This window comes from Mytilus trossulus, chromosome 11 (assembly GCF_036588685.1).
Source record: "Mytilus trossulus isolate FHL-02 chromosome 11, PNRI_Mtr1.1.1.hap1, whole genome shotgun sequence".
NCBI lineage: Eukaryota > Metazoa > Mollusca > Bivalvia > Mytilida > Mytilidae > Mytilus > Mytilus trossulus.
The window spans coordinates 60,815,422-60,830,626 of NC_086383.1; the positions used below are offsets into that span (position 1 = coordinate 60,815,422).

Here is a 15,205-nt window from a genome sequence, read left to right on the forward strand (position 1 = left end):
TGTTTGCAGTATATTTTTTGCTGAAGTTTATCATGTGCTATTTGTTTTCTGTTTGGTGTAAAATTGATAATTAGGAACGTTTCGTTATTCTGGTGATCCGTTTATTGGCAATCGAAATGGCAATCAGCAGGATTTAAGAACATCCGTGCGTATAAAAATTGTGGTTTTTATTCGACAAAATTATAAGTTTGAACGTTTTGATGCTTATAAATTCATTCACAGAAAACAGCGATTTAATATTACTCAACAAAATAACAACCTACAAAATGTTAAACAATTTGTGTTAAACCATTCAAATAAATGATTTACAAACACAGAAATTATTACGTTGCGTAATCACTGATATTAAACTGATAGACGTCACTGGAATTAGGACTATCCCAACATTGCGACGGCAGATATAGGTAATATCTTTATAGTCATTTTTCTCAAATGTAACATTCTTTTGTCAATTGTTACTCAGCTGCAAGGTTTTTTCTATCAATTACACCATATTTGAATCGAAAAGGTGCAATAGAATTGTCTAAAGGCTTTATTAAGGGGCCAGCTGAAGGACGTTGCCGGATGGAGGAATTACTCGTTGCATTGAAGACCTGTTGGTGACCTTCTGCTGTTGTCTGCTCTATGGTCGGGTTGTTGTCTCTTTGGAACATTCCCCATTTCCATTCACAATTTTATAGGTTACAATACACCATTAGATTGTATGGGCGCAGCCATTTTATGAGCACAACATGGTATTCAGAATTAAGAGTATGGGTTATCCTAATTGGTTGATATGTGCGCCCTTAAATTTGTATTATTAGAGACTTCGTGCATTTTATCATAGGCAAACATATTTTTTTTCCTTAGCCCTAACAGAAATGACATTCTTTTCAATGGTAGGACGAGACACGTTTTTGAAGTGCAAAGTTGATATGCATGGGAGATAAGTACAAAATACGTTAAGAAAAGCAACGCGAACCTATATTTTTTGGATCAAAAATTACTCTCCGAATAACTTTTCTCCAATTCTAGCAAAGTTTTGTTAAAAAAAATCGACTTTTTAAAGTCTGTACCACAAAAAAGACTATCATTGTCGCCTATGATAACTTAATTGTTTATTTCAATCGGTATGTTAGGACGTTTTGTTAAACAGTGTGGATGGCAAAGGATCTAGAATAGTTTATTGTTACTATTAAAATTCATAAATTTAAAATTGCCTCTTCGCTCATTCCCTTTTTTTGGTGACATTCCTAGTTCTTGGAAATTTCTGTATTCTAACATAGTTCGTGTTTTCCCCAATTCCAAGTGTCCCGAAGCTTGCGGTTCATTCTTTCAATTTTATGATATACTAGTACGTAGCTGTTTTCATTCAAACTATTATTCATACATGAACAAAAAAGAATGTCATAAGATGTTGGAACGATTTCGTGATTAATTCATCACCATAATTTTATCGTATGCTCTCAGATATACGTTTCAGTGTCAATAACAATAAAACACTATCCAGTTACGATTAGCCTCTCATTTTTAAATACCATAATTATGATTATCTTTTTCCCGAGTTACGATTACTATCCCGAACTTTTCAACAGCAATTTTCAAAGAGCTTAGACAATTTCAGAGCACCGTTACGATTCAAATATGATGTAAGGGTATAGAAAAACCTTGCAGCTGAGTAACTTTTGACAACAGAAATGCTTCATTTGAGAAAAATGACTGTACAAATTTTACCCATATCTGCCGTCGCCATATTGGGATAGTCGTAATTCCAGTTACGGTTTAATACCAGTGGTAATTAAGGCTTGGACTTTATACCGACGCGAAAAATCTCTAGGACAAATATCCTTAAAGATTTATAATAAAATTCGCAAATAAACTGATTAAATCATTTTTTCTATGAATAGCAAACTGTACTGCCACCAAATCATTAATTTACAGAAAAGTCAGAAAATTGAGTGTTCCTAGTTCAGGCGACAATCCTATAGAACACATTAATCCACACAAAAATGGAACTCCCATATTAAAAACCAAATAAAACCCCCACCAAAAAAAACAATGACAAAAGAAAACTGCAATGTATACGTACTTTACGACCCATTTAAACAATTAGCAATAAAGCAGAAAAACAACAACATTACAGTAGTTGAAGATAACAACGACTACGCCAATGAGGGTGAAGGTTAGTCAAACGACGAAATAGACTATATTGAAAAACTAGAAATCAGCATGAAAATAGCATGATTTAAATTAATAGAATTGTATACAACATGAACAACGACAGCTACTTAGACTAAATAATATAATTTAATTAAATGAAAATTAAATTTATTTATTGAATTAATATATACATGTATAGGACTCGACAAATCGAGTCATCCTTTACTCTTATTATGATAATTTGAGCATGTGATAGCTAAGTAGTAAAAGTCCGTGCAATTTAACGGTCACTTTTACATTAAAAACCGAACGGAGAGGACGCTAAAAAATTAAGACCAGTCCGCTCCCAGCCTAATAAATTGAACTTTGTTTGCTACTGGTTTTAATTATTTTTCAAAGGATCCAGTCTTCATACAAATATCCGTCATGGTAACATGCTGAAGCACAGTCACAAAACCGGAGCGAAATTTTATTCATGTTATGCAGACTATGAATAGCCCAGGTGCTTCTTCTGAAATATTGCTATATGGATCGCCCTTCATTACACCAGCATTGGATCGCCCAGCTGTGATACAATGATTAGTTCAATCGTATTGTTGTTGTTTGAATGAATTTTGATTAAATGTTGCTATGACAATTCAATATTCAAACAAAATCAGTTATTTGGTGTAGTAAAATACAAATCAAGGCATCAATGGCGTCTGTTCGTCAATTCTGATATTTGGTTAATTTACAAAAAGTGATAACTTGGATCAAATGATATATTCAATAATATCGAAATACATCAAATACGAAAACCAATATATAAAAACACCCTTTGCCTACTTTCTGCCTACAATCCATAAACTGGATAATGAAATATGTAAGACGTATATGAAAAACAAACTGAAAATATATTCCAAGAACCAGCAAGTCGTATCATTTCACATTGCAACTTTCAGTTAAAAAAAATCGAACAATAGTTGGAATTCTACTTATTACCTATCGTTAAAACACGAACGACTATTTATAAAAAAGATTTGTATATACTTTTATTCTTGGGTATCAATTTATGATCGTTGACATCCATTTATTTTATAAAATCATTGAGCTTATATCATGTCATTTTAAATGAGTATAAACTTTGTAAACCAGTAACCTCAATATCTTTTACTCCACTCTTACTCACTAAAACCTGTTTAACGGGACAGAATGATGTCCAATACTAACTTATAGAATAGAAATACTTGGTAATAATAATCAACTTTAATATATTTAATCTAAAATATTGTGAGGTACTCTTATTGGTTTTATCAAAAAACCTTTTGAATCCTTGGTTGCTTTTTGCATGATGTTAAGGTATTATTGATAGCTGATATACAATTTTTATGAGTTTTTTTTCTCTCTAACCAAGACATTTACTTCGGCATATTTTTGTACTTACAAATAATACATAAATCGAAACCCATTTTAATAGAGAAGAAAACTTTTACAAAAAACCTGTTTAAGAGGCGACCATGTCAATCCCAAACATTCTTCTAAAGTCTAGTTATAACCTTCATACCTTCAGCATGTCCAGGTAGTCTGTTATTTCGTGAACAACAAGTAAAATGAAAACAACAAAATAACTGGGAAAATACAATAACCAGTTATTATGAAAGTCCTACCTTGAAAGTTTGTACCATCTGTATCGAGTATAGCCCATAATTCATCAGGTTTTCCGGTTGTCTCTAAGAACATGTAGTATATCCCCTCGACTGCTGATGTGGGACCAGTGCCATTGGTAGGGGTAGAACCCTAAAGCGACAACATTAAAAACATAAAAACCAAAAAAATTAGTATGTATTTTTATCCACGTTCATTGCATTATTTGCAAAAACACATGTTGAAGGTGTACCTTATCTTAGAACTTAGAACTTAGAAACTAGCAATCATTGTAAATTTTAAAAGAGGGACGACAGATACCAGAGGGGCAGTCACATTCATGAAAGGGACGGGGATTGTAGTTACGACGTAAGGAACATATCCGATATCATCTTTGAAACGGTTATTTCATAACAGTCAACCAACTCGTGATGGCGTCCGTAAAATTTACGAAGGTATAATTTCAATTTCACCATTAGAACTCTTGTAATTTGTGAATCTATCCAAAACTGCTTTTTAAAAATTGTATGTTATTTTGTAATTTAATAGATTGAACAATCTAAAAAATATGCAACCGATTAACACGTTATAACCCTTTAAAATTACAAAAATAAGCATACAATTGATTTATTGAAAAAATCAAATGTTAATACCAGAACCATTAAAGTGCATGTTAAATTAAGCTTCGTTTATTTTTCTTTACATTGTTTTAATGCTGACACCAATAACTCGGGCAGTCATAGGTTTTTCGATAGATGCTGAAATAAAATTGTAATTTTGGTATGCCTATGCCATTCAAAATTACGGAATCATATGAAACTTTAGAATAAAAGGAATAAAAGGATATGAGGCGTATATACCATGGACTCACATATTTCAATTTAAAACATACTCTCACACTTAGATGACCCCTTTGTCTATCTGAATACGGTCAGATGAAACTACCCGATTCTAATGCAAATGACATGTTGCAGATCCAAAGTATGCCTTGATTGATTAATCATGTAAATTTTCTTTGTGAAATAAGATCGATAAAAATCACATCTTAACCATTAATATGTCAATTTAATATAATTCGTTATTTACACTTAGACACACGCTATTTGTTAAATGAGTATCTATATTTACAGATTTTGACATACCTAACGTCATCACGTAAAAACGACGAATCAAAGAATTCAACTTTATATATATCTAATATAGTACAAAGGTGTTGATTAAAAATTACACCCCTCCAGGCCCTTTTGTTTTCCACGTAATTAATATTGCCAATAATTAAGAAGTTCCGGGTCGAGTCCGATACCGATACCAATAGTATATTCACCTGTTACCTATTACCTTATCTGTACGTTCCGCATCTGACAGGCGCACCAACAAACGGTGTATTCAGAATTATTATGCTATATACACGGGTCATTATCACAGGGTTGACACTACTAAATTGTCAAATTGTTACCTATTGTAGTATTTTAATCAGACTTTCTAAGATAGCAATACGAATACTAAAAATAGATTTAGCGGGCATGACGTAAAACAGCGAATCAAAGAATTCAACTTTATTTATAACTAATATAGAACAATGCTGTTGATTAAAAAATACTTTTGTTTTCCAAATAATTGATATTACCAATAATTGATAAGTTCCAGTTCGACGGGTTCAAACAGAAAGATTTGAAAGCAGAGAAAACTGTGTATCTTATAATCGGCATGATCTTTATCAGATGACAATACTAATACTAAAATAAGGCTTGCGCATAGTAATATACTTTAATTCAGGCACGGACCCGCGATATCACGGGTGTGTTCTAGTAGATATGAAATGTGCAAAGAATTATACAACTGTATACCCAATAAAAGGTATCAAACCACTTATTCAGGCCCGGTCGGAAAGAACATACAAGAAAGTAATACATATTCTAAACAATGTATGTCCTACACATAGCTGTATCACTGTCAATAGGTTAAATATTTAAATAGTTTTTTGGTATCAATTGAAAGCTTGAGGATTACAGAAGAACCCTTGTTGAAAGTTTCTTGTGATTATTTAAAAAGTATATAAAACTATGATAAGAAGGGACATTTGCCCTGTTGTTCAGATAACGAGTACCTGTTTTGTTGATTTTTTCATCACAAGTCAGGAAAAGGTATAGTTTTGACATGAAATGATTGCCATTTTATTTGAACTTCAGAAAAAGTTGCCATTAATGCTTGAAATTGCATATTTCAACATAAAAGGCCAAGGGGCTATACATTATTGGTTTTATACCATAATTTAGTAACCGTACCACGTTTTTCTTACTGTAACAGTTGTTAACAATGTCGCGATGACCTTAACCTATGGCCATGTTAACTCATGATCGATTGTGGTCTTTTTTTGTAATTACACCTCGTAAGCTCACAGGTTATGTTCATTCTCAGTCAAGTAAAGTCATTCTCTTGCTTATAAGTAACTATAAATATCATTGAAATCTTTTGTTCTAGATTTGCATGTTCAAACCAGATTCGGTAATTGCGACCACTTTTATCGTCATTGAATATGAGTATTCATTTTCTACTGAGTATCCAATTTTCTCTCCATTTGTTCTGTATCTTTTAATCTATTAAAGTTCTGATAGTGGCGTTTAACATAGATAAACAAATCAACCAATCAACCAATCAAAATGAGTTTTAAAGCCGTTTTGTGCCGAGATAGCATAAAGCAACAAACAACTTAGCAATCAGTTTAGATTTTGGTGGGTAGGCATCTAGTTTTTGCATGATTGTACAACCTCATATTCTTTTTATCTAACGCTTATTTGAGTTGTTACAGATAGCAAAATACTAATCAAATTGTTTTTTTAATTCGAAAGCACTACCAGTTAGTTTTGAACTTGTGTGTCTAAATATCCATTTGCTATCTCCCTCTCTTTTTAAAACTATACATCATATAGAAATGGTCGGGAATTGTACGACTTTTTGTTAAAAATATACTTGTTTTCTGTCGATGGTTCTGTGATTCAGGAATCATTTTTGCTAGATTTATTCTACTACTGCTATATTTGATGATTTAATAAGCAGTTAACGTCAAAACAAATAAAATAGCAGTATGAAGACATCATTAAGGACAACGTCGCACTATAAACAATCTACCGTAATTGTTTGGTCTTCAATGGGAAAAGTTTAAATCGGATATAGTTTGTATAAATATGTTAATTTCAGATTTAAAATGACGTTGATGTCGGATGTACTAGTCGCCACTTTCTTTGTCGCCACTTTCTTTGAAGTCGAGAACAAACTATCTATGAAAGAGGAGGAAAACACTTCTCCCTGAATTGTTTCAAAAACAACTTTTACAGTTCAATATTATTTGCAACATGGCAACATAATATTTTATTCAAACACTTGCCTGTGGATTCCTCCTCTTCGCAACATGGCTTTTCGTTGCAGCATCTGCCCTTTTTAATCCATCCTTGTCCAAACTTTTGTTCACACGTTAGACCTTTTGTTCCACATTTACCATGAGAAGCAAGACATTGTCTGGTGAGTACTAAAGAGAACAGTACATCGATACAATATGATATCATTCGCTCTTGTTTATTCAGTTTATGATGTGATACATGTTTTAATACTAAAGATACATGTGCATAAAAGGTAAACAATTCCATTATTGGAAAAGTGCTAAATATTACGGTCAAATTGCTGAAAATTCGGCAGCTATTCTAGCAAAAAGATAGAAATATACGCTCCAAGCTCTAGTATATCTAATTATCGCTATTTTGTGCATTTTTCCTTTGATCCTTTTTTGTGATAATTTTCATATCGTGCTACTCGCTTGAGATAAAATAATTATCACTAGAAACTAAGGAGGCCATGTGGCGTTGCTAACGAAATTGACATGAACATGATGAAATTGACAACGTCGTCATAGGTAAAATAGCGATAAATGGATTATCATTGGTCATCTCAACTCGATTGCTTTTCTCACTTTCGCTGTACCAGCTCAAGCGAGAAAATCAATCTCGTTGAGATGATCAACGATAATCTATAATTATCAGATCAAACATGGTAGTTCACAGAATTTTGAGGGAAACATGCGAAAAAATACATCTAAAAAAGAGGATGTTGTATGATTCACAATCATATTTTCAATATTACCCACGTAAAATATAGGACATAAAAAAAAAAAATGATATTTTTTAGAAAAGTGTTGATTTTTTATGTGTTATGATATTGTGGTATTTATGATTTCTCGAAAACCACACCTCTTATTTTAATCTCCGCTGACGTGGTTTAAAGCTGAAATCAGAATGTAAGTATCTACGTACGTGTTCTTCAATTACTACTGTAACACGACACCTTACTTACAAGTAACTTACGAGTTAAAGTTCCATTGACAATTTGTTCGAGTTGTTTATTGTGTGCATACGTATTCATCTAAACCGGTTGTTTTTGTTTCTGGTGAAATGTATTGAATTGAATATTAAACGTAAATTGATTAATATTTACTTGAAAAATCTTATTTATCAATGTAAGTATCTCCAAAAAAAGAGGTTCTGGTAACTTTACAACACTCATACGCATTTCTCTAGTGAGTTTATTGAACATCAACACTTTTCGACTTGAGTTTTTATTCCTTTTTAAATGTCTCCCAAACTCTTGTGTTAACAAATTTTGTAAACAGTGTATCGGTTGAAAGCAGTCTTGTACGCTAATTATTTTTTGATTTAAATCTGTTAAGCTTGGTAAACAAATTTCAAAGTTATTTTGCACGTGGACCTTGTTTTGATACTCGCTCCAAATCCCAGCACTGTACATGCAGAAACATAATTGTTTGTGGTCATAAAAGCAATTCTAAAAATCGTCTTTGATTAAATAGAAAACAAGCTATACTACATGTAGTTATGACATACTTACTGCCGCCATTAATCACATAAATTGTGCAGAAGATGATTACAATCAAACAACAAAACTTCATCATAATTCTGAAATTGATATTCTTCTATATTAATTCTATATTCCGGATTATTGAGTAAGAGCTAATTACCAGAAGCAAGTGCAATGCACTTGCATTCCTGAATGATCACTTTTGATTGCTATTTCAAGCTTGAAAAAACTAAAACTAAAGTCCAAACTTACCAATAAGGATCACCTGACGGGTTCAGATTGTTTAAAATAACACTTTTAAGGTAGTATGCACTGAAGCGGCTTATACGTCATGTACATTTGGCTTTCGAATTATTTTAATACCTTATTACGACATTTTTTTAATCAGTTTACATATGTTTGAAGAAGAAATCGTTAACCGGGGTTTGCAATAAGTCTGTCGAATGCCACTAATATTAAAAATATTGAGATCACCTCTTGTTTGGTTTAATGGGATTTCATGTTTTAGTTTTAAGTGGTGTTCTTTGTGATTTGTTTAATGTCTGAGAAGTCTAAACAGATTACAGTCGTGTTTATTATTTATCATTTAAAACCGAGTTGAAAAAACTCGACAGTCGGTCAAGTCTGATTTTAATGAAACAATCTTCGAAGTCAATGTTAAAACACAACCAAGCTCGCCAGACGTGCGTTTCATCTACACAAGACACAACCGTGACGCTCAAATCAATTGCAAAGGAGATGGAATGCCAAGTAGATAAAAAAAAATGTGAATAGTTTCTAAATAATTATCAAATGAATACAACCAATGAAACCATCTTTTCTTTTCAGTCTTTCAATGCAAACTGGTCTGCAAAGTTTACTACTGGCATTTAATCTGTATGTTTGTATTGACTTGATTAACAGTTGTTTCCAGATAGTTGTACAGAGAATAAAGTATTGAAACGGATGAGAAAACAAGTTCGTGCAAACGTGATGAATATATAACTGCTTGTTTAACAATCATAGAAGGTCATTAATATATACATCATGAATAGAGAACTAGTAAAGCACAAAGTAGACGTGACAGGGCAATACGAGCAATGTGTTTTCCGTATCACTAAAGCTTTATTAACAAGTTTATATGTTACAGGGAATTTGTAAAACCAGGGATTTTGTAAAATCACTGGACTATTCAGTGATTTTGTAAACTCGTTAACAGTTTCAGTGGTTTGGAAATTCCTGATTATAATTAAGTATAATTTGCTTTTAGAAATGTGTTTTTCTTAATATAAGAAAAGAGTAATGATCACTAATGATTTTGAAATATATTTGTTTAATAAACACTGTGAGCTAGAACTAGCGTATCGGGTTACAAACTAGAACTGAGGGAAACACAACAAATATTTTTAGGAGATTTAGGAACAGAAACACAACACTAAAATGTAATATACAAAGAAACGAACTATAATATTACAACAGTCAATTTCCTGACTTGGTACAGAACATTTTTAGAAGAAAATAATCGTGGGTTAAACCAGGTTTTGTAACTAGTCAAACCGTGCGCTTTTATGGCAATGTTAACTCAAACATTCAAATGAAAACATTAAATGATAGGACTACAATACATATAAATGGCAGAACATACAGGACAAAGACATTAATAGCTATCAAAACGTAACAGACATATTATTTAATACGCAAGAGATATGCATGTGAACACCGAAGTGGTGACTAACTACATAATAAAAACGAATACGCCAAACACCCTTAATCAACACATAAAAAGGCACAGCCGAACAATGTATAATACGTGAGCTGAAGAAATCGACCCACAAAGTGATGTCACGTCTAAATTTCTTAACATTTCCAAAAAATAGGATAGAGTTCAAGATTAGTTTTGCAACACTGATATGATATGCATTAATAACAATGTAAATTACATTTATTTATTTATTAATATAAAATTTTAGTACTGTAGTAATTAGATAATTAGTTTCTTCTAAATCAAACAGTAAACCAAATACATGGTATGAATTTAGATGATAGCAAAATACAGCGACAGTTCGAATTCACACTCAGCAAAACATTCACAATCGGGAATTAGTCACGTTCGGTACTTAAGAAACCGGACAACGTAATGACACACCTCAACCTAACACGTATTAAAATTGTCCTTAATTATTTTGAACAAAGACACATCGTATAGATCAACAAATTCGTGATTGTCGAGACAGGTCGAACCTAGGTCAAGATGATTTAAGATTACACCAAGCTAATTAAGTACTGATTCAGACTAATTAAGGAAAGTCGAGACCTAGCCGAGTACACCAAGTGCTACTTTTGGTCAAGAAAAAATGGTTTCGAAATGGGCGTGACTTTAATCTTCCGATAGATTGCGCAACATTGATATCACAATTGTTAGCTCAATTTCATGTCATTTTCATCAACATAGAATTGGGTTGATGTCCACTACGAAACTTTTTGTCCACTACGAAACTTTTTGTACACTACGAAACTTTTTGTCCACTACGAAACGGTTTTGTCAACTATGAAACTCAACAAATTGTCAACTACGTTACATGAGTTGAACTGAAGAACTGTCTAATCTTTATCGATAAAAAATGGTTCTCTAATTCAGGAAAAATTGAGATCTTTCTAGTACATAAAGTAAAACAAACTGTAATGTCTATAAGAGACTTAAAATGCAATATGATGTAGTTTAGAAGCAGTTTCGTGGTGGACAATTGTCCCCTATAAAACAATACATACATTATGAAAATGATATCATTTTAAAGAGTATTTAAGATTGAACTTTTTATTCACAAACAGGTCTAAACTAGAGGTATTCAAAATAAATCTGAGGTTGATTTTCTATCTGTTTTCGGTCTGAAATTCACACTTTTATTGAAAAAACGGCCTGATATTTTATCAAAGTTTTTAAAAGCAACGCATACATCAATGTTTATCTTACCTCCTGTACATTTCCAGGAATATGGTTGGTTAAAACCGTGTATATTTGATATTAGGTTAGTGGAGAGGCGGGCCTTATCTCATAAACGGTTAGTAGAAGAGTAACGTCCCTTTATATTCCATAGTAGGTAAGAAGGGAGCGGGGCTTATTTTATACACTGTTAGTAAACAGACGAAGAAATTGATGATTAGGATTGCAATAAATTCTTAAAACACAATTTAACATTACAAGTCGTTTCTGTTGGCATCTGTTTTAGCAGGATCATGGGAAGTATTTTCTTACTGCTAACAGTAATGAAGACTTACTCATTTGAGAATCTTTAGTCTTAATTTCACACGTCAAGATCGTCGGTAAGATAAATTCGTTACACAGCAGTGTGCTTGTGACGTAATACGGTATATATGGGTCCAGTCAATTCCATATGGAATTTACTGACCCCATATATACCATATTAGGTCACTAGCACACTATGTAACTAATAATATTTGTAATGGTGAATCTGCAGAGGTACAAGTTCGCAATTATTGCAGTTATTCTAGCTGGTAGTTAACGTTTGTACCAGTCCACGTTTAATGGTTTACGTTAACCTAGTACGAGTTTTTAATAGTATGAATGGACTTGCTATCCAGGGAGGAACAATATTAATTGGTCCTTCAATGAAAGCAATGAGACACAGATCAGGGGTGAGGTCTTACTGACATCCTCATAGTTAATGTAAATGACACCAACCTTTACCCTAAGTCCATGATGTCACTCCATACCAAATTTGGTATAACATGACAGGTGATTATACAACAGTTGGTCAAGCACTCGTGGGCTTTACAATGATTGAAAAAATTATATATTTTCTTTAGAATAAGCAACAAATGATTTTGTTTATAGGCCCAGAAATATTTAGAAGATAATTAAAGTGAATTCGATAAACCTAGATTCATTTTGTCATCAATAAACATTTTATAATAAACAAGATATAACTGTAACAGAATGCTGTAACGAGGTCTTCCAAACAAAGCTGCCATAATTCGTAATTCATAAGATCGCCTGACTTTGGGTAAAGACTAGTACTTAATGGTTCAGTGAAGATAAACATGATAAAGTGATATGCATACATTTGTATGTGACGCCTACGAGATTGACCCTGCATGTCATTCAAATCTTTTTTGAAATGACGAACAGAAATAAATATGGTTTAGGAGTGGGTATCTCAACCATTTACAAGTTCAAAAACAGGAGGGGTTTCGGAGAGCCCATGTTGTTTTGTCCCATTCATGAATTTATGTTGTTTAGGGCGGGAACCTCGACCGTTTGCACGTTCTCAAGCAGGAGAGGTACGGTAACCCAAAAGACGTCCCCTATATTTCATTTGACTTGTTAAATTGTCCAATACATGCATATATATATGGTTTAGGGGTAGTCAGTTCAACCGTTTACAAGTTCTAAAACACGAATGGGTTGGAGACCCAATGTTATATTGTCCCATCCATGAATATTTGTGGTTTAGGGTGGGGATATCGACTGTTTGCAAGTTCTCAAACAGGCGGGGGTGACCCAAATAACTACACCATTATTTCATTTGAATAGTAATATTGTCCCATACATATCATAGGGGCGGGAATTTCGATTTTTTCAAGTCCTCAAACAGGAGGGGTTTGGTGACCATATAGTTTGTTTTGTTCTATACAAGAATATATACGGTTCAGGGGTGGGGATTGCGATGAAAGCAAATTTTCAAATTGCAAGGGGGAAGAAATAACTCTAGTTGACTCATCCTAAATTTTCTATTTGTTTTATTGTACTCATATCATTACTGAAGACTACGTGTGTCTACCACTTACTGTTATTGATTAGTAATCATTGGAAAATAAAATCGCATAGGGTTCTACAGTTAATCCCTGCCAACTTAGGACCCTTAAAATACCCCTAAATAGTCCCCAATGAACAAACGAAAGAGTGATGGATCATCTACTTAGTCGTACATTCTATAAAATCTTACAAGCGGACCGAGTTGTCATCTTAAACGGTCCGACTTGTCTCTGGGTTGAGTTCTTAAAACACCAATCTGTTTGGTCAACGTTTTGTTTATGCATGAAATAACAACAAGTTCAGAGATAAACAGAATAATTTGATAATATATAGAAGGGAATTTAAATGTGCATACATATAATTGAAATCAATTAATAAATAATCACATTCTTCTAAAACTTAAAGAATATCGTGATTTACAATACTTTTGTTTAATAGGACTTTATAAATTATCATCAGATATAGGATGCTAGCTTTTAAAACAACCTAAATTTGATCGTCGTCTGCAAAGTCTGAATAAAAATTGTTTTAAAGTCTTGTTTATTTTTTTTGTCCCCCCTTTTCAGGGTTGGCGACTGCCATTAATGCAATACATTTCAAATAATTTCCTCGCACGTAAATCAGTTCTGATAATGTTTTTTTTCAAAATCAAGATTGCTCATATGAGACAATAGACAGCAATATTATTTTAAAGTGCCATGAAATAGTTCCTCTTAAAGATAATAAAAATTGACCTCACCATTAAAAACTGATAGTTTTTGTACATGTTGTCAATTTTAGCACAAAACAGTTATGTCGCGACATAGAGCTCATTCAAATATTTTTCCAAATTAAAGTATATTTCAAAAATCAGACAACATGTCTTTCGTTAAACTAAGATTCTTGACTAAGACAAATAAAGGCAACGTGATCAAAAATAAAATAGTTTGAAATATAACATAACATTTTTATATTTTATAACATTTCGTAAAATATTCCAGTTTCTTTGAAAAATGAACAATATTTGTATTTGGAACACTTTTAAATAAATCATACATATTATTGACATTGACATACTTCTTGTGAATATCACCGAATATAGGACTGCATCCTCCCAAACTGACCATATTTAATTTGTTTATGGAAATTATATGACGATATTAAAAATCAATAATTCTTATATGATTTGCATATCTCTAAATACTTGAACGGGATTGGTAAATTACATGTTCCCCCTTGGTTTACACTTCGATAAACTTTGATAAACCAAAAAACATAACATTATACTTCTTCTTATTTTGATTATGCATACATAACTGAAAAAATATTGTATTACAGCTTTGTTGTGATCGTCAAAAACCCTCGGCAAACAACACGAGCTAAAAATTATTTAATAAAATACTGTAATTTCCGAAACAGCGGTTACGTCTTTTTAATACGCTACGCTGACTTTACAATGATAGTTTTGCGAAACAACGTCACCATTGTTAAAAAAAACCTGATGTACAATGTATTGCCTCATCTATTGAATTTAACAATTAAAATCACAAAAACTTCGTATCTAACAAAATATTTCATAACCTACCTGGAGGTGTAATAGAAGACCAGTAGATATAAAGATTACTTATAAAATGAATTGCCTATTGATATATCAAGTTGAATTAAAGAAATTGATGAAATATTCTGCAAGGTGTGCAATAACGATTAGCGACATGTGTTGTTTTTCTTCCTTAATTAGCTGACTACGCAAATATTTTTCGAACGTGTAACATCTTTTGTCTGTTGTTTATACTTTGTCACTTTATGATCAATTTTGTAATTGCATCAGCAAATTGAGTATTTCTTTTG

General features: G+C 32.4%; 1 long non-coding RNA gene across 1 annotated transcript; it reads right to left on the reverse strand.

Annotated features, from left to right (window-relative positions):
* Positions 1–7,173: 7,173 nt before the first annotated feature.
* Positions 7,174–14,965, reverse strand: LOC134691577 (uncharacterized). The gene is made up of 3 exons (XR_010102159.1): positions 14,943–14,965; positions 8,656–8,723; positions 7,174–7,288 (listed from the first exon to the last, which is right to left on the reverse strand). It is a non-coding gene; the product is annotated as an uncharacterized LOC134691577 (long non-coding RNA).
* Between the last annotated feature and the right edge of the window lie 240 nt (positions 14,966–15,205).